Raw genomic sequence first — 21,243 nt, 5'->3', positions numbered from 1 at the left:
TGACTCATCTCTTCCTTTCAAACCCTATATCCTATCAGTCAGTAAGATCTGCTGCCATCAGCTGTCCTCTGCATTCTCATACTCACCACCCTCTCCCTGGTGGCATCATCTCACACCTGGATTATGGCAACAGCTGCCTGTTTCTCCTGACTCTGCTTTTCTCTGGAGATGGAGTAAGGTTGGGGATCACATGAGGGCAGCCGGGAAGGGGTTTGGAGAATGGTAAGTTGTTCAATTTCAGTAGAGCAAATAGGTTCATATCAGGGAGTGGGAGACAAGTCTGGAAGGAGACTAGCATAATTTATGGGAGGGTCTTGAATTTTGAACTAAAAAGCTCAGACTATTTGGTGGTCAAAGGGGAGATATTTTTGACTTTTGAGCAGACAGTAACCCTCCTGCACCTTTGGAAACTCATTTTTGTGGCTGTGTGTAGGATGGCCTGGGAGGGAGTAGGATGGGGAGATGGTTGAGTACTGGACACAAGTTCATTGCAATAGGCCAGGTCATAAAAGTCAGAGCTAGGGCAGTAATTACAGAATGGAAATGAAGGGATGGGAAGGATTGAAGACCTATTCTTTTAATTTGCTTTTATGATATCACCCCTTTGTGTGGAAAACTTGTGAGGCTGTCTGTTTATTACTTTATCAAGTTCAAGCTCTTGTGCAAGCTTTTTGTTATCTGATTCCATTCTGCCTGGCCGGTCTGATTTCTCAGCTGATGGTAAAACCCTTTGGAGGCAGAGACCACACCTTATATTTCTGTACACCTACAGCGCTTATTACCACAGCATAGATGAATAATAAATATGTGCTAATTAATCAAGCCAGGGCCAAAATCTCCCCTAGCCTTTACACAGGCTCCCAAAGCCTTTTTTCTCTATGATTTTTTTTCCCCCAGCTTTCCTTGACTTACTGGGAGGCATTTGTCCTTTACCTCTGATTTAAGATTTAAAAATTTATACTGATGCTTTAGCATACAGGATTCTGCATACATTTTATTAGCCATAGTGGTATTTATATCTCCTCCCAGCTTATGGCCACATGACTGGGAAGCATGCCAGAATAGATGAAACCAGAAATGTTCTAGAGGGTAAAAAGAGTAAAACTCGGGTAGGCAGTAATTTCTCAGGATGTTTGACAGATAATCTGTATTCTTGTTTTGAGATTAGCCCTGGGAAGTAGTTCCAATACAGTTTTTTAGTGCTCAGTAAATGGTCTCCTTTGTTATCTCTCTATTTATATGTATTTATATCTATAACCATACACTGTGGAAAGGCACACACAAAACTGCTGACAGTGTTTACCCGTGGGAAGGGAAATGGAGTTGGAAGGGTGGGGAGTAGGGGAGAGGGTTGGACAAAAAGCTTTCATTGTTTCCATTCTGTATTCTTCGGTATTTTTTGCATCTTTGAGCATGTATTCTTGTATTACTTTTATTATTTAAAAATACCTTATTAAGTTCACATCCTATGGAATTTTAAGTCCATATCTAGAGATCTAGTGTCGGGAGGGTAGAAAGAGGGTGATGACTAAATTAGTTGTTCAAAATAAAAACAGATGCAGCAAACACATTTCCAGGTAGGGTCTGCCTTTCGATACATCAGTTAATTAGGCCAGAGTAGGTCAGTCTTGCTCTGTGGAAGGAGGCCTCTGGGAGGCCCGCAGCTGCAGGATCTCAGTGCGTCTACCGGGACGAGCACTCTTGGCCTTGTGAGGTGCCAGTGGGCACAAGACCCTGTATATTTCCCCAGTCTGGTTTAGGAGAAGGCCACACATATAGTCTAGGACAATGGCCTGCTATATCCTACGGCCAACCTTAAGTCACTTCCAGAAGGTTCTGGAAATATAGCAATTCAGCTATCTCCATGTCATTTACCACAGCTACATTAGATCGAGACATACCAATTCCAAGATTTACTACCATTAATGTTAAAGTCTGACAAACTGCTTCATAATTAATATGTCCACCTCCTCATTGTATATGTCCATGTTATTTGTAACATCTTAAGTTCAACTGAAATTAAAATGTAAAGCAAGAATATTGCTGCATGTTTCTACTGCCAAGAATAGAGGGAATATAAGCAATAACACTTTAGAATGTAGATTTTTAAGTGAGAATCCCAATGTTTCCCTTGGCGATAGACCTCATTCTTTTCTTCTAGAAGTTTATACTCAGTAAATTCTAACTATCATGTATAATAATTAGATGAGAGCCGGGGTTTTCTCAATGTCCCCATAGGAAGCATGGCTTTGGAATGAGGCCTAGTTTAAGCATTTGGAAGCATTTATGGAAAGTGAGAACTGTGCTTGAATTCTCTGCTTAATTAATGTGCTTGGATTTCATGTTTTCAGTCTACTCAACAATATTTAATCAACAATTAACACTTCTCAGACACATACACTCAAATGAAGCATTTTACTTGACTATAAAACAACTCTGGATGTTTGGAAATCTTTCCAGAATAGCTGATCTAGTGCTGGTGTCAACCTTTTTTCTTCTGCATTATTTTCTGCTTTCACATGAATACAACACATCCCAATAATAGAGCTCCCAAAAGGCATCTCTACTTATTGTCTTTGTTAAATGCTTATTGGCTGAGAAGACAACAGAAACTCTAGATAGCTGAGTAACAGAAACTCAGATAGCTCGCTGAAAATGACAGTCATTCATGGGAGAAATAGGTAGGTTTTGTGTGTGGAGAAGAAACTTCCTTCCGTAAGTCATTCTCTAAGATTCCCGAGGGTAGTGCATTTTTTTAGGTGCTTTAAAAACTATGTCTCAAGCTAGCCAAATCATCTGAATTTTATTAGCATTCGTATATTTTAGAATTTTATTTCCATGATCCAACAATTCCACTCTTAGCTACATACCCAAACAAACTGAAAACAGGTACTCAAACAAATACTTGTGCATGAATATTCACAGCAGCACTATTCACAACAGCTAAGAGGTGGAAATAGCCCAAAGTTCATCCACTGATGAATGGATAAATAGAAGGTAGGATAAGTGTACAATGGAATATTATTTAGCCATAAAAAAGCATGAAGGACTGATACTTGCTACAACATGGATAAACCTAAAAAAAACACACACACACACACACACACTATGGAAACTGAAAGAAGCCAGACATAAAAGGTCACAGATAGTATGACTCCATCTATATGAAATATCCAGAACCGATAAACCTATAGAAACAGAAAATTGACGGGTGGTTACCAGGGGCTGGGGGAGGAGGAGTACGTACTTCATGGGTACAGAGTTTTATTTTGGGGCGATGAAAAGATCTTGGAACTAGAAAAAGGTGGTGATTGCACAACATTGTGAATGTACTACACGATGCTTGGTTGTTCACTTTGACGTGGTTAATTTTAGGTTATGTGAATTTCACCTTAATAATTAAAAAAAAAAAAAAAAGCCAAAAAGCCCTTGTTTCCCAGGGATATCAAGTTCCTCTGATTTGAAGCGAGGGTGAGGAGTTTTACTGATTGGACATGTCTCCCTGAAGGTCACTCCCGTTCCCTTATATACTACACTGGAGGAATGTGATGCCCTTACTATTCTTCAAGGGATGATGGCAGAACCTTTGCCTCCGGTAGGTGTTTGGTAGATGCTGTGGGAAGGGAAAATCAATCGTTACTAATATGCTGCTCCTTCTCTGGTGTGTCCCTATAGTGTTCGGTGTTCCATTAACAGGAGGGGGATGTTCAAGAATAGCAATTCTACTTGAACAGCAATATTTCTCAAGGTATGATTCTTGGGAGACATTGGCCCCACTAGATGGTCCTCCATCCAAAAACAACTCTGTGGTCAAATGAACTGGAAAACAGTATATTCTGTATTTCCTCTTAGAGATTCACCATATCTATTACCACCGGAAGGAATTGAAGAATGCCTGTAGTGAAGAAAACTGGTGAGCTGTTTGTCCTGACTCTCCCAAACCTTTTTGGTTGTAGTACCCCTTTGATGTGGAAAGCATATTACTCAGAGTGTGGAAAATGCTACTCTGTATTGATAGGCTAATGACTGTTTAGTTCTTGAAGAATCATATTAAATAAAACCCTAAATTATCTAGAAAATGGCAGACAAGCAATGGTGTGTTAGCTAGAAAGGGAGGATTCTAAATCTTTGTGTTGTTCTGGTTTCCCACTGCTTGACTTGGTGGGTGATAACCTTTTATCATGGATTGACCCATTGACGTGTTCCATGGCTTTGTTGGCTAAATACCTGATAACCAGAAACTGCAGAGTTATGTGTAAAAATAGCCATCAGCCATCAACTTCTATTAAATTCAATAATGGATGCTGGGGCGCCTGGGGGGCTCAGCCGGTTAAGTGGCCGACTTCAGCTCAGGTCATAATCTCACAGTCCGTGGGTTCGAGCCCCGAAATGGGCTCTGTGCTGACAGCTCAGAGCCTGGAGCCTGCTTTGAATTCTGTGTCTCCCTCTCTCTCTCTGCCCCTCCCCTGCTCATGCTCTGTCTCTCTGTGTCTCAAAAATAAATAAAAACATTAAAAAGATTAAAAAAATAAATTCAATAATGGATGCAAGCTGGTGAAAATAAGAATGTGATTGCAAGGCTGCAAGTCAAAGTGACAGAGTCCAAAATTATCAAACTGGGAAAGGATTTGGTTCCTTGGCTCAATTTCCTACCCTTCTTATTTTGCTCTTTCTCAGTTCCTTTAAGATTGTCAAAGAAGTTTACAGGCTTAATAAAACAGGTTAGACAACTTCATGGAAATGTACCTAATTACTATTGGTAACAGTGGCAGATCTTGTTAGGCCAGTAGCTTCTTGAAACAAAATGCTTGAGCTTACTCATTAAAACATTTTAGTAAGTGTCAGTATTGATTCATGTTTCCTGCTGCAAATTAGAGTTCTTTCTAAATTCCCATTTGGAGGAATCTGTGGGCTTAGCAAGTTCTACTCCCTAGTGTAATACGATTTTCCAAGCTGTCACGCAATTAAGAATTTTCTCAATATGTATAATCACTAATGAATTGATAATGACAAATTAGATTAACTGCATTTGGCTGTTGCAAGTCCTGCCAATCTGGTTTAGTGTGTTCAATATCTGATGTTCTTCAAAGTGAGCAAATAACAGTAAACAGGGGTGTGGCATGGAACAGGGGTGTTCCGTGGGTTCTCAGCCAGGTGTCAGGAAGGTTTTTGGAAGCAACAGGGAGACCATTTTTAAGAAGAATATCTTCCCTCTGGCTTAGAAATGAAGATATTTCTCAGGAAGAAACTTAGAATACATCCTTTTTTTCCTTGAATTAATTTCATCCACTCTGTCAAAATTAATCTCTTTTGTAGAACTGTTTTGAATCTTACTTTGCCAAGCTATCCTGCCTAGGGAACAAAAGCAAAAATAAACTCGAATGACTGAAACCCAGCAAAATATTGGTTAATATTTACATTAGCAAAGTAGGACTGGACTGGAGTGAAAGAATCCTGCTAAAAATAGGCCCCGCGGCACCTGGGTGGCTCATTGGCTTAAGCATCCAACTCTTGACTTCAGTTAAGGTCACGGTCTCACGGTTCGTGGGTTTGAGGCCTGCATCAGGCTCTGTGCTGACAGTGCACATTCTCTCTCTCTCTGCCTTTCCCCAAATCTTGCTTCCTCTCTCTCTCTCTCTCTCTCTCAAAATAAATAAATAAACTTAAAAAAAAATTCTGTGCACATGATTTCATCCTGCTTGCAAAGACTTGTCCTACTTTCCTGGAAAACTCTTATTTGTTCTTCAAGATCAAACTAATGTTGCCTCCTGTATCACACCATCCCTAACTTCTAGCTAGATACAGTCTTCAATATTTATAATACTTGATTGATTCCTTTGCTCTTGCATTAAAACCATTTTAATTTGGGGCGCCTGGGTGGCGCAGTCGGTTGAGTGTCCGACTTCAGCCGGGTCACGATCTCGCGGTCCGGGAGTTCGAGCCCCGCGTCGGGCTCTGGGCTGACGGCTCGGAGCCTGGAGCCTGTTTCCGATTCGGTGTCTCCCTCTCTCTCTCTGCCCCTCCCCCGTTCATGCTCTGTCTCTCTCTGTCCCAAAAATAAATAAAAGTTGAAAAAAAAAATAAAACCATTTTAATTATTTGTTGACATGCTTCCTTCCCCTTCTAGACTAGATGCCCACAGTGGGCCAGAATCATTAGTCGTTCAGCATTACATTTACAGAGTGCTTAGTATGGGCCAGCAGGCCATTTTGCTATTCTTTAAAACCACAACAGTCATCTTTATTCCCAGCACTTAATACATGCCTGTCTCATTATTGAGGAGGCACTCAGCAATGAGTTGCTAAATAATTAAATAACTGAGTGAGTGAAAGGATGAATGAATGAATGAATGAATGGACTCAATTATATAAGGTAGAAAAGGCACAATTTTTGCCAGGAAGTTTTAGTTTCCCAATTTGCAAACAGAATCAGTGCAGAGAGAAGTTAAGCTTCCAAGAAGAGCAGGACCTATCATTCTGCAAGGAGACCAGGGACTCCATGCCTAGTGGACCTCAGAGGTTTAAAGACACCAGGGGTATCAAGAGGTATGACTTTAGGAGGAAGCAGTCCTAGCCAGGTGTCTTCTACGTGCTATATCATTTCTGAGATAAGATGGAAGGCTGGCTAAATCAGCAGAATTCCTAGGGCTCCCCTGCAAATAGCCAGAATTGAGAGAAAGAGAAAGGCAGGGGCACTGGACTAAGGAGGAAAGAACAAGCACACACGACATTTAAAAGACTGTGAGTTTCTCCCCTTACTGCAACATGCTTGCTGCAGAATATGTAACGCTTGTTGATTTTTCTCTTACAATACTTCCTCTGATATTCTCTCTCTCTTCATAAATAATGTGCTTGGCCCTATATAGATGCTGCAAATCATTTTTGACAGCAGGGAGTACTTTTCCAAGATGAGCCTGAGCGATTCTGAGCCTTGAACTTGCTCATCAGCAGCTTGCCCACATGGCAGTCTCTGGGGCTGGCCCAGACAGGCTACAATGCCTCTGAATTTCACACTTGAGATGAAAGGTCATTACGTGGAGTCTGACCTAGTTGCAGTAGCCAGTGTGATTTCTGTGGCTGGGTTTGGCATAAAGGAAGACAAGCACAAAAGAAAACCATCAATCTTACGTGTGTTCCCAGTTAATTTCCTTTCTGGTTTTCTGCGTGGCTTTCAGCCTCCTGCCAGTCTTGTCAAGCCACTGTATGCTCAGGAAGTAGCACCCCTCATATTTTAATTTACAGAGAAAAAATAGACCATCAGCCATCTAGTTTCTTTCCTTTTCTGTGTCAGGCATGTCTTCACCTGTCATTCTCCAATTTCCTTCGGACTCAAAAAAAGAGGTGATAACAAACTTCTGTGTAACAATAACTGCGTAGAGCTTAAAAGAACAAAATTATCTCATAGTTTCCACGAGTCAGGAATTTAGAAGCAGCTTAGTGGGGAGGCTCTGGCTTAGGTCTTTCACGAGGTTGCAGTCGCAATATCAGCTGTGGCTGCATTCATCTGAAAGCTTGACTGGGGCCGGAGGACCCACTTCCCAGATGAATCATTCACATGGCTGTTAGCAGGAGACCTCAGTCCCTGGCCACATGGGCCACATGCTTGCTTGCATGTTTTCATAAAATTTCAGCTGGATTCCCCCAGATTGAATGATCCAAGATAATGAGCATGGAAAATGCAGCAATGCCTTTTAAAACTTCTCAAAAGTTGCACATTACCACTTCTACCTCATTTTATTAAGATCATTAAGTACCACCTACATTCAAGAGGAGGAGGAATTAGCTTCCATCTTTTGAAGGAAGGGGTATCAAAGAATTTGTGGCCATCTTTTAGAAGCACCTCTTGTCAAAGAGTGATCCCTCTTCCTTTTCAGGACTAATTCATCCACCTGTGAGCTTGATTCTATCATTTCCCATCTGGACTTGGCTAATCAGTTATGCTCTCTCTCAATTTCTTAATAGTAGATCCCATTTATGGAGCATGTGATATGTCCTGGCTACTGTGCCAAGCACTTTATGTGGATAATCTCAATACATACAACCATGTGAGGTTGGGAAATGATTACCCCTCTTTATATGCATAAAAAAAGATTCATTTAATTATTTATTTATATAGAGAGAAAAAGCATGCACAAGTGGGAGATGCACCAAGAGAAAGGGAGACAGAAACAATCCCAAGCAGACTCCACACTGTCACTACAGAGCCCGATATGGGGCTCGAACTCACCAACCATGAGATCATGACCTGAGCTGTAGTTGGACACTTAACCGACTGAGCTACCCAGGTGCCCCTGATTACCCCACTTTTTACAAATGAGGAGATCCAAGCTCAGAAGGATTCAGTGAGATGTCCAATGTCAGATGGCTAGTAAGTAGACAAGTTACCATTTAAACCCAGTCTGGACTGTCTCCATAGCTGTGCTTCCCTCCACTAATCTATTCTACATTGTCTTGCATGGACTTCATTTTTATTATTATTTGTTTGCTTGTTTGTTTGTTCTTAGAGAGAGAGAGAATGAGCAGGAGAGGGACAGAGAGAGAGACAAAATCGTAAGCAGGCCTATGCTCAGCACAGAACCTGACACAATGTTCAATCCCATGGCTCTGGGATCATGACCTGAGCCAAAATCAAGAGTTGGACACTCAACTAACTGAGCCACCCAGGCGCCCTTGCATGGACTTTTATTCTCTACCTGTCAGCTTCTCCTTAGTTTTTTTTTTTTTAATTTTTAAACAAATATTTTACTTATTTTTGAGAGAGAGAAAGCTAGGAAGGGGCACAGAGAGAGGGAATCACAGAATCTGAAGCAGGCTCCAGACTCTGAGCTGTCAGCACAGAGCGTGACGTAGGGCTCGAACTCACAAACCGTGAGATCATGACTGAGCGGAAGTCAGATGCTTAACTGACTGAGCCACCCAGGCGCCCCTTCTCCTTAGTTTTCCAACAGGCTCCATTCTTCTTCATACAAACATTACCTTCCTTTAAACCCTGCCACATCTCCAGCCTCATCACATCTTCCCATCACCACAACTTTCTCAAAATAGTGGTCGGCATCCTGTCCCTACTTCCACAGCTCCCATTTGCCCCAGCTCATGGCCATCAGTTCTGCACTTACCAATTTCATGAAAGGGGTTTCTCTAAGTAAGGCCGATGCCTCCCTAATTTCCAAACCCAGTGCACTCCTCTCAGCTCACATTCTGCTGTATTTCATCAATTCTACCCCACACAATTTTCCTATTTCTGAAATCAGGATGTCTTAAAATCAATGGTACTTTGTATTTGGTAAATTCAATTTCTTTACGCTTCCATACATTTTATAGCATGCCTGTTCCCTTCTCCTGGAACTCTCTGCTCCTGTGCCAGACATCCCTGTGAATAGGCTTCCCTCCTTCCCCTCTGTTCGCTCTATGCAGTTTTCCTCATTGGTTCCTCTTCCTCAGACAAACCCTTAGATGATGGTATAGATAATTTGGTGGTGATTCACTCTTTTTCCTTCTGCATTGTGGGTAATCTACTTTAAAATATCTCCCATGCCACTTTTGTGTTACTAACTCCTCATTTCTGCTCCAACCTCCATCTTTCCCTTTAATTAATTATTTCCTGTGGGTCTTACAAGTACTACAAACTCTGCATGTGCTAATACTTAACCCCTTTCCAGACTATCTGCCCTGCTCTTTTTTTTTTTTTTTTAATTTTTCAATTTGCATCCAAGTTAGTTAGCACATAGTGCAACAATGATTTCAGGAGTAGATTCCTTAGTGCCCCTTACCCATTTAGCCCATCCCCCCTCCCACAACCCCTCCAGTATCCCTTAGTTTGTTCTCCATATTTGAGTCTTTTCTGTTTTGTCCCTCTCCCTGTTTTCTTTTTTTTTTTTTTAATGTTTATTTATTTTGGGGACAGAGAGAGACAGAGCATGAATGGGGGAGGGGCAGAGAGAGAGGGAGACACAGAATCGGAAACAGGCTCCAGGCTCTGAGCCATCAGCCCAGAGCCCGACGCAGGGCTCGAACTCACGGTCTGTGAGATCGTGACCTGAGCTGAAGTCAGACGCTTAACCGACTGAGCCACCCAGGCGCCCCATTGTCCCCCTCCCTGTTTTTATATTAGTTTTGCTTCCCTTCCCTTCCTTTATGTTCATCTGTTTTGTCTCTTAAAGTCCTCATATAAGTGAAGTCATAGGATATTTGTCTTTCTCCAAATGGCTAATTTCGCTTAGCATAATACCCTCTAGTTGTATCCACGTAGTTGCAAATGGCAAGATTTCATTCTTTTTGATTGCTGAGTAACACTCCATTGTATATATGTACACATCTTTATCCATTCATCCATCGATGGACATTTAGTAACTGCCCTGCTCTTATTGCCTATCTTGGATGTTGACATCACCACTGTCAAAGCATATCTCACAGACATTTAGTTTGAAGCACAGCTGATGTTTACTCATATATAGGGGAGATATAGTCATACATAGATTGTCACCAAAGAGGCAAAACAGGAACCCTTAGTTGGTGGGACAAGGACAAAGCTTTTTGTTTTGTTTTGAACTTCAGCACGTTAATCGGCTGAAAACTATCAAGGGAGCAATTTGTACCCAAGCAGACTGCATTATTGCCAATATAGACAATTTCAGTTATTTGTGAATTTTTCCCCCCAATTCCTATGATTTCAGCTGTGGAACAGATAGGAAGTATATTTATTTTTGGTATTGGCTGCTGATGTCCTGCCTTTGGTATCTATGTCATAGTTAATCTAGGACTGCCCCATTTCTCTCATTATAATTACTCACTCCCTTTTTGGGGTCACACTCAGACCTAGGACTGTGGTTGACCGTGAAGACTTTAGTATCTTCCTGATGCAGTATCATCCACTAGATGTTGCCTTGAGATAATAGGTCATAGTAATATTTAAGTAGCTGGATAATCAGACAGTGGAAGAACTCACATAGTATGAGAACAATCATAAATATAATAAAAAAACATTTGGAACCCCATTTGTAACCAAGTTTCCTAGTTGGCCTAGACCAAACCAGGAGAATAAGTCTCATATTTCTTTTTTTTTTTTTTTTTCTATCCCTCATATTCCTTGAATTCCTTTGAGGCTTAGGTAGGTTTCAGTTAGAGCAGCTAGTGATTAAGAGGCCAAGGGTACAGTTAAGACATATAGATATATTAGGGAGTCTTATTAAAGGGGTTGAAAGCCATTGGCAAATCCATCCATTGGAAAAATTGGCAGCCATTACAATTGTCTGAGATCGGTGATTTAGGAAGTTCAAACAGTTTATGGGAAAGAAGGCAGCTGAGAGAAAGGCAAACAGGACTATGGCAGTCATTTTACAATCTCATCCTTTGACTCACACAAAGAAAAGTATATAAGTAATAAAAGGAAGAGACAAATAACAAAATATAAATCCTAACCACAGATCTTAATCTGAAAGTCTTAGGTAGAAATTGTTTACACCTGATATCATTTTGATTCATACATCTTGGAGTAGCTCTCAATTTCCAGAGCTGTGTGCTTCTAAAAGCTTTTTACTAAGCCTCAAGGTTGTATATCTCTGGTGGAACTGGATGTTCAGGTTGTAGAGCCCTTAGCACGCTTGCACTGGGAATCATGAATCCATGAGTACATCCCTAGAGTTTAACAGCAATATTGGCGGTTCAAAGTCTGTGATGTGACCTTTCCAAAGCTGAGGTCTTCGTGTCCTTCTTGGTATACCCAGTTTCCTGGTTTTATATCATGTAGGAATGTGTTTGATGTCACTTTCAAAGTGCAGCTTTCACCTGTTGGGCTTGTGACTGAGTACATGATATTAGTTTTGACAATACTTGACAAGATTGGAACGTAATAAGGTAAGGTCTGTTGGAGAAGGAGTTAATCTGAGCCTCATCAGTTTTCTCCTTTGTCGTCTTTTTTTTTTTTTTTTTTTTAAGTGAACTATGCCCAACATAGGGCTCAAACTCACAACCAATCAAGAGTCACAAGCTCTACTGAGCCATCCAGGTGCCCCCTCATTGGTTTTCTTATATGGATTTTCTGTGGTTAGAGTTTCAGATTTTGCGGTGTAAATCACATTATAATTGGGGCAAAGGGTAGACCTTTAGGCCAAGAAACATTAGGCTCTTCTAGAAAATTGGACAGCTTCAATTTAAAAAAATCATTAGTTTTACCCTTCTAGAACTTTAGGGGAAAAATGGACCATAAAGTTTCTATTTTTTTTTTTTAATTTTTTTTTTCAACGTTTATTTATTTCTGGGACAGAGAGAGACAGAGCATGAACGGGGGAGGGGCAGAGAGAGAGGGAGACACAGAATCGGAAACAGGCTCCAGGCTCCGAGCCATCAGCCCAGAGCCCGACGCGGGGCTCGAACTCCCGGACCGCGAGATCGTGACCTGGCTGAAGTCGGACGCTTAACCGACTGCGCCACCCAGGCGCCCCCATAAAGTTTCTATTTTATGTGAAGATTCTACATAATTCCTTAAGAATAGAAACTGAGCTCCTCCTTCCAGGTAGAGAAAACAAAACCCCAAGTTTGTTTTCTTAAATCATGTAAAGCATTATCCTTTTAGCAGAAGAAAGCTTTTGCTCCAATAAGAAAAACTGCAAAAAAAAAAAAGTCTATTACTGAAACGCCTTTACAATTTTATCATTTAGGGGTGCCTGGGTGGCTCAGTCAGTTAAGTGACTGACTTTGGCTCAGGTCATGATCTCACAGTTCGTGGGTTCAAGCCCCTCACTGGGCTCTGTCAGAGCCTGAAGCCTGTTTCGGATTCTGTGTCTCCCTCTCCCTCTGTCCGTCCCCAACTTGCAGTCTGCCTCTCTCTCTCTCTCTCCCTCTCTCTCAAAAATAAACATTAAAAAAAATTAAAATTTTATCATTTGGGCAATAGAATGAATCCACTTGTGAATGTTTAAATGAATCTTGAGGTGGGATTCTGAGCTTTGCCCTTTATAGTTTTTCCTGGCTTTTTATACTTATACATAAAGGAAGTTTTAGTCACCTATTGGGCCTCAGGTAAAACTTCCCAACCATATTTTTGTATTTTGGATCTTTTCATCCTGGGCATCGCAGATGCTGCCCCGTAGCTAATGTAATAGAGGTTTGCAGGTGTACTTGGGAGCCGCCAGGTGGCCATCACGGGAAGTCCAAAACCCAATGCTCTGCATGAGAGTTTAGATACATGTATTTACTATCTTTTTCCCTCCTGTAGCGACAGATCATTATATTCAAATAAATCCTTCTGGATTGATGAAATCCTACTAAGTAACTCTCCTTATAATAACAGTTGTGGGAAGATCAGTAAGGACTGTGTGTTTTACACAGTAGATGTCTATAGCACTTCCTTTAGCTTCAAAAGTATTATTAGTATGTATTTATAGTAGTATTTAAGTAGTATTTTTGATAGCATTTAAAAAATATTTCTTTCAGGTGTTGTCTTGTCTCTAGTTAGGTTTTTATTTTTTTAATTTAGTTTTTAGAGAGAGGGTATATGGGTGGGAAGGGCAGAGAGAGAGAGAGAGAGAGAGAGAGAGAGAGAGAGAGAATCTTAATCAGTCTCCATGTTTAGTGCAGACCCCAATGCAGGGCTTGATCCCATGACCCTGGGATCATAACCTGAACTGAAAGGAAGAGTTGGATGCTTACCTGACTGAACCACCCAGGCACCCTTCTAGTTAGTTATTAATTCATTTTCCATTTTTGATTCAGGTACCCAAGGAATTAAGAAAACCCATTTGCTTTCAAAACATGCCAACAACTTGAATGATCCAAAAAGGCATATCTACTATCAGGGTGGGGATTTGAGTTCTCACATCTTTAAAAAGACGGCATGTTCTTGTTAAGAGTCAGAGAGTTCTGAAGTTACAGTTTATGCAGCACAGAATGTACATTGATTATTTTTAAAATAAGAACCGTGAGGGGCGCCTGGGTGGCGCAGTCGGTTAAGCGTCCGACTTCAGCCAGGTCACGATCTCGCGGTCCGTGAGTTCGAGCCCCGCGTCGGGCTCAGGGCTGATGGCTCAGAGCCTGGAGCCTGTTTCTGATTCTGTGTCTCCCTCTCTCTCTGCCCCTCCCCCATTCATGCTCTGTCTCTCTCTGTCCCAAAAATAAATAAAAAATAAACGTTGAAAAAAAAATAAAAAAAAATAAATAAATAAAATAAGAACCGTGAAAAGATAACACATCGGCGTTGGCCAAGGGAGTAACAGGACAGGAAATGCTGAGACTTTGAAGAGCTGTTCAGAAGTCATGGGGTTCACTTTTATCAAGAGGGGAAGTTGTTAGATTGGTTTCTTAGGTCGGATGACTGAGGTTAGAGTGGTGTTTGACAATTACATGGGAAATGGACAGTGAAAAAAACGTCACATGTGAAATGCAAATAACTATTGTGCATTGTTTGAAACAATTAGGTTTGAACGACAAAATTCATGAGGGCAGTGGGTAAGAAGTGGAGCCAGAAAAATTCCTGCTGTGGTTTAACTGTCTCAGCTACAGCAAGAAACATGGTACCGAAACCTATCCAAGGTAGGCCATAGGCTTATGATGCGTTGTTAGCTTTTGCGTAGCACTTTAATTTTTTTTTTTAATGTTTATTTATTTTTGAGAGACAGAGACAGAATGGGAGTAGGTTGGGGCAGAGAGAGAGGGCGGCACAGAATCTGAAGGAGGCTCCAGGCTCCGAGCTGTCAGCACAGAGCCTGATGCAGGGCTCGAACCCACGAGCTGTGAGATCATGACCTGAGCCGAAGTCGGATACTCAACCGACTGAGCCACCCAGGCGCCCCTGCACAGCACTTTATTTTTTTATTTTAAAAATTTTTTAAGTTTATTTATTTTTGAGACAGAGAGAGACAGAGCATGAGTGGGGGAGGGGCAGAGAGAGAGGGAGACACAGAATCGGAAGCAGGCTCCAGGCTCTGAGCCATCAGCCCAGAGCCCGACGTGGGGCTCGAACCCACGGACCGCGAGATCGTGACCTGAGCCGAAGTCGGATGCTCAGCCGACTGAGCCACCCAGGCGCCCCATGCATAGCACTTTAAAAGCACAACTTACAGGGGTGCTCGGGTGGCTCAGTTGGTTAAGTGTAGATTCTTGGTTTCGCCTCAAGTCATGATCTCACGGTTCATGAGTTCAAGCCCCACATTGGGCTCTGACCTGATGGTGCGGAGCCTGCCTGGGATTCTGACTCTGTCTCTCTCTCTCTGTCCCTCTTGCTGTCTTTCTCTCTCTCTCAAAATAAATAAATAAACTTAAAAAAAAAAAAAAGCACAACTTGCCTTTTCAGTAGAAACAATGCAAAGCGTTTAGCATGATCAGGTTGCCTAAAGTCAGGAGTTGCTCTAACGTGGGCTCAGGAAAGGAAAAGGCCTATTTAACGTCTGACTCCCAGGAGAGGGGCTCTGGAACATTTAGGTAGCTCTTGTAGTGATTCAGCTAAGAGAAATATGGAAAAGCCCAACACGTCTAGTTATCTCTAGTATCTCTCCTTGAAAAGGTGAAGAGACGAAAGACGGTGAAACCCAGTAGCCACCCGAAGAGTGTCAAAGTCGCAAAAGGCATCTTAATGGTTTTGCCGTCTTGAGTTAGAGCTTGAATATGGGAAATGACACAAAGGAATTATCAGATCAGATATGAACACACATAAGGAGAAGAGCATAAATAATAGGTGCCTAAAGGTAGGAAAGTTATGACAATCTTTGTCAGATGGACAATTTAAAAGAAAAACAGTAAAAAGCAACAATAATTCCTAAGAATCCTAACTTTCTCAGAAGTGAAGAGTTTTTGTTTAAAAGTGGTTCCAAAGCATGTCAAAAGCAAAATAAAGGATATTCAAAGATCATTCTTTTCAGAACTATTTTTCATCATTCACAAACTTTTATTAATTCACATGACTTGATATGTATGTGTTTAGACCTACACTTAAGTGATAAGTTTATAGCTTTAGAAGATAAAACATATACCATATTGAATTTACCATCTTTGTTTTCTTAAAATTTTTTTAATGTTTATTTATTTTTGAGAAAGAGAGATAGAGCATGAGCAGGGGAGGGGCAGAGAGAGAGGGAGACACAGAATCCGAAGCAGACTTCCTGGCTCTGAGCTGTCAGCACAGAGCCCAACGCGGGGCTCAAACCCACGAAGCATGAGACCATGACCTGAGCTGGTCAGCCGCTTAACAGACTGAGCCACCCAGATGCCCCTGAATTTACCATCTTAATAAAACCTCAGCAATTTCCTTGAAAACCCAATAAAACATATCCACCACCTTACATATTTGTATCTCTTTGCAAATACTATTTAAGCACTCATTTTATTACAGCTTTTAACCAAAGAAACTAACTTTTGTTCCCTCTCAGTTGCAGAGAAAACTGGGAGGGGAAGTAACTGAACACTTTCTGCCCCACTTAAGTACCTTAGCCTACCAGCACTCCTGAAGGACGCCTGATTGTGTACTGTAAACACACATTCCACATTCATTCATTCTGTATGTCTTTAGTGTGGAAAATGGTATCACGCATGTTAATATGACTCAAGTGCATCACTTACTAATCCACTAACTGATAGCCACTCTTAAAGAATAAAAGTAGGAGGCAGATATAACTATGTTAGCTTGTTTTTATATTCTTGACCTTTTGGAATTTTAATCTAGTAAGAAATTGGTCATCCAAATGTTATTTATTAGTTAACTCAATTAGCCCAAGGTCTCAAAGTCAATTTAGGATCTTGGATTATGATTTAAGCTGAGACTACACAATAATGCAATCACTGTTGACATCAAAAAATATTGTCAGGGAAGTGATATTATAAATTTTATGTAGAAGTGGAGTAACTGAGTCTAAATAGGTTTTAACACTGTTTTGAAATTCTTAAAGGTAAATCTTTTAAAAAGATATAATTATGACTCAGTGTAGTTGGACATATACATTTCTTAACATTTTTATATTTTTAAATAATTAGTAATGTAAGCTTATCTGAAGAGCAAGACTAGATTTAGGAACTTCAAAGATTTAGGAACTTCAGATTAGTAAGACTTTCAATGAATAAATAAATCCAAGTCTTGCAAAAGCTAGGATATTAGTTACCATTATTTTTTTTCCTTGTTAAAAACAGAGAAAACATACTACTATTTTAATTTTTTTAATGTTTATTTATTTATTTTGAGACAGGGAGAGAGAGCATGTGTGTGTGTGTGAGTGGGAGAGGGGCAGAGAGAGAGGGGGAGAAAGAATCCCAAGCTGACAGGGCAAAGCCAGACGTGGGGTCAATCTCACAAACTGTAAGATCATGACCTGAGCTGAAATCAAGAGTTGGATGCTTTGGGAATGCAAGCTGGTGCAGCCACTCTGGAAAACAGTATGGAGGTTCCTCAAAAAACTAAAAGTAGAACTACCCTACGACCCAGCAATTGCACTACTAGGCATTTATCCACGGGATACAGGTGTGCTGTTTCGAAGGGACACATGCACCCCAATGTTTATAGCAGCACTATTGACAATAGCCAAAGTATGGAAAGAGCCCATGTGTCCATTCATGGATGAATGGATAAAGAAGTGGTATATATATACAATGGAGTATTACTTGGCAATCAAAAAGAATGAAATCTTGCCATTTGCAACTACATGGATGGAACTGGAGGGTATTACACTAAGCGAAATTAGTCAGAGAAAGACAAATATCATATGACTTCACTCATATGAGGACTTTAAGAGAGAAAACAGATGAACATAAGGGAAGGGAAACAAAAATAATATAAAAACAGGGAGGGGGACAAAACAGAAGAGACTCATAAATATGGAGAACAAACTGAGTGTTACTGGAGGGGTTGTGGGAGGGGGGATGGGCTAAATGGGTAAGGGACACTAATGGGTAATCTACTCCTGAAATCATTGTTGCACTATATGCTAACTAATTTGGATGTAAATTAAAAAAAAAATTAAATTAAAAAAAAAAAGCCTAGAAAGTAACAAAAAAAAAAAAAGTGCCTGAGCCACCCAGGCACCCCCATATTACTGTTTTTAAATCAAAACAATCCAACCAGTAGATCTAAAGCATATAGAGTTAAATATTTTTATTTTCTTGAATTCTTCTAAATTTACATGAAAAATTACCAGTTTCTGGTTCTATGCTTATAGAATGGAGAACTGATAATGTTAAAATGTCTATGCTACACAAAGCAATCTATACATTTAATGCAATCACTATCAAAATACCAACAGCATTTTTCACAGAACTAAAATAAGTAATCCTAACATTGGTATGGAATCACAAAAGACCCAAGTGGCTAAAATAATCTTGAGAGAGAAGAACAAAACTGAAGGTATCACAATCCCAGATTTCAAGTTATACTACAAAGCCGTAGTAATCAAAACAGTATGGTACTGGCATACAAATAGACACACAGATCAGTGGAACAGAATAGAGTCCAAAAATAAACCCACACTCATATGGTCAATTATCTATGACAAAGGAGGCAAGAACATACAATGGAGAAAAGACAGTGTCTTCAATAAATGATGCTGGGAAAACTTAACAGCTACATGCAAAATAATGAAACTGGAGCACTTCCTTATACCATAAACAAAGATAAACTCAAAATGGATTAAAGACCTAAATGCTACAAGGAATCCCATAAAACTCCTACAAGAAAATATAGGCAGTAATTTCTCTGACATTGGCTATAGAAACATTTTTCTGGTTATGTCTCCTCAGGCAAGGGAAACAAAAGCAAAATTAAACTATTGGGACTACACCACAATAAGAAGCTTTTGCACAGCGCAGGAAACCATCAACAAATAAGAAGGCAACCTACTGAATGGGAGAAGACATTTGCAAATGAGATCTCCAATAAGGGGTTAATATCCAAAATACATCAAGAACTTACCAATTTACCACCAAGAAAATAATCTGATATAAAAATGGGAAGAGGATCTAAATAGACGTACAAAGAAGACATACAAATAGGCAGCACACCCATGAAAAGATGCTCAACATCACTGATTACCAGGGAAATATAAATCAAAACTTCAACGAGGTATCACCTCACACCTGTCAGAATGGCTAGACTAAAAAGGACAAGAGATAACAAGCATTGGTGAGGATGTAGAGAAAAAGGAACCCTCTCACACTGTTGGTGGGACTGTAAGTTGGTGTGGCCACTGTGGAAAACAGTATGGAGGTTCCTCAAAAAATTAAAAATGGAATTACCGTATGATGCAGTAATTCCACTACTGGATATTTATTCAGAGAAAATCAAAATACTAATTTGAAAAGATATATGCACCCCTATGTTTACTGCAGCATTTACAACAGTCAAGATATGGAAGCAACCCAAGTGTCCAATAGGTGAACAGATAAAGATGTGGTATATATATACAATGGAATATTACTCAGCCATAAAAAAGAACGACATCTTGCCATTTGCAAAAATATGGATAGATCTGAAGGGTATTTTGCTAAGTGAAATAGGTCAGACAGAGAAAGGCAAATACCGTATGCTTCTCACATGTAGAACTTATGAAACAAAAAAAAGAAAAAAAAGACAAACAAAAAATCAGACTGTTAAATACAGAGAACAAACTGATGACTGCCAGAGGGGAGGTTGGTGGGGAGATGGGTGAACTAGATAAAGGGGATTAAGAGCATAATTATCAAAAGTGATGAACAATGAGTAATGTACAGAATTGCTGAATCATTATATTGCATACCTGAAACTAATATAACACGGTATATCAATTATACTTCAATAAAAAAAGATTATTAGTTTCTATAAGTCAATCAAAATAGAGGCATCTTCAATTTTAAGGTGTTTTATAATGAAATTTATAAATTCTCTGTGGAGGCAGGCAAATATACACCAATCCATTTGTTTAGAAATTATTTATACCTGTATTCATTAGAGTTCTCCAGAGAAACAAACCAATGGGATGCATACGTATAGAGAGAGACTTATTATAAGGAATTGGCTTACAATATTATGGAGGCTGGCAAGTCCAGATCTCCAGTGTGGACCAGAAGGCTTGAGACCCAGGAGAGTCGATGTGCAGGTGAAATCCAAAGACAGTCTGTAGGTGAATTCCTTCTTGCTCAGGGAGGCTGGTGTTTTTGTCCTATTCAGTTCTTCAACTGAATGGAAAAGGCCCACCCACATTTGGGAGAGTAATCCAGATTTAAATATTAATTTCATCCCCAAATACCCTGTAAACTGATACGTGATGAACCATCACATACCCATACATTGAAAATACCTTATCAGATTGTTAGGAAAGCTAGGTAACACTATGGAGGAGTTTAGAGATGCATTTCTCTCTATTTTATTAGATGCTATTTTCTCTATACTTGCTGAGTTAGATTGAGTTGAACTAAGGGTTCAGCTTTAAGATTAACACCTTGCTGTTGGCTCAAAAGACTTCCCTTCTATCTTGACACTGCTCATTTGGATATATTTCTACTGAACTTCCCTATTTCTTTTAGTAGAGAATGGAAAAAGAAAAAGCCTTGTATGCAGAATCTTTATGATTTCTCAGGATGTCATGAAGTCTGACAAGCCAGAAGCAATCATTCCTACTCCATCTCCATTCCCCAAACACACATTCAGATATATTTAATTTGCTATCAATTAGAGTTCTTTATTTTTCAAGTCATGAAAAACCAGTTTCCATTGTTTCTTTTTTCTTTGTATACATTTCCCTCTCCTTTGATAGAAGGTATGCCTGTTTGAATTAGATATAACCTATGGTGTTCACAAATGACAAGAAAATCTTGTGGCTAATTAATTTCCAATAATTAACAACAAAAAGAAAGCTGTCTGATGGAACTTCTGGAATGCTGGTGTGAGTGGCCAAAACAATTTGGAAAAAAAAAAAAAAAAAAGAATAAAATTGGAAGATTCACATGTCCTAACTTCAGAACTTACTACAAAGCAGTAAGACGGTGTGGTTGTGGCATAAAGAAAAACATATAGTTCAATAAATTGAGAGTCTGGAAACAAACCCTTGCATTTATAGTTAATTGATTTTCAACAAGGGTACAAGATAATTCAAGGAGGAAAAGAACAGGCTTTTCAGCAAATGGTGCTGGGACAACTTGATATCCACATGCAAAAGAATGAAGTTGGGCTCTTTTCTCATATCATACACAAAAGACACTTCAAAATGGTCATATACTTAAACATAAGGCCTAAAACTATAAAATTCTTAGATAGAAACATAGGAGTAAGTCTGTATTACCTTGGGGTAGGCAAAGT

General features: G+C 39.9%; 1 long non-coding RNA gene across 2 annotated transcripts; it reads left to right on the top strand.

The window, feature by feature from the left end:
* The first annotated feature begins 125 nt into the window (after positions 1–125).
* On the top strand, positions 126–18,763 carry LOC121028529 (uncharacterized). Of its 2 annotated transcripts, XR_005789278.1 has the most exons (4): positions 126–222; positions 3,676–3,748; positions 3,853–3,913; positions 18,711–18,763. It is a non-coding gene; the product is annotated as an uncharacterized LOC121028529 (long non-coding RNA). The 2 variants fall into 2 exon arrangements; XR_005789277.1 differs by lacking the exon at positions 126–222 and having other exon boundaries at positions 2,094–3,748.
* Positions 18,764–21,243: the final 2,480 nt, after the last annotated feature.

The sequence above is a fragment of the Herpailurus yagouaroundi genome, unplaced genomic scaffold (genome assembly GCF_014898765.1).
Source record: "Herpailurus yagouaroundi ecotype Mexico unplaced genomic scaffold, PumYag 100, whole genome shotgun sequence".
In the NCBI taxonomy this organism is placed as follows: Eukaryota; Metazoa; Chordata; class Mammalia; order Carnivora; family Felidae; genus Herpailurus; species Herpailurus yagouaroundi.
The sequence above is the reverse complement of the archived record's forward strand: the minus strand, read 5'-3'. Positions and strand labels throughout refer to the sequence as shown.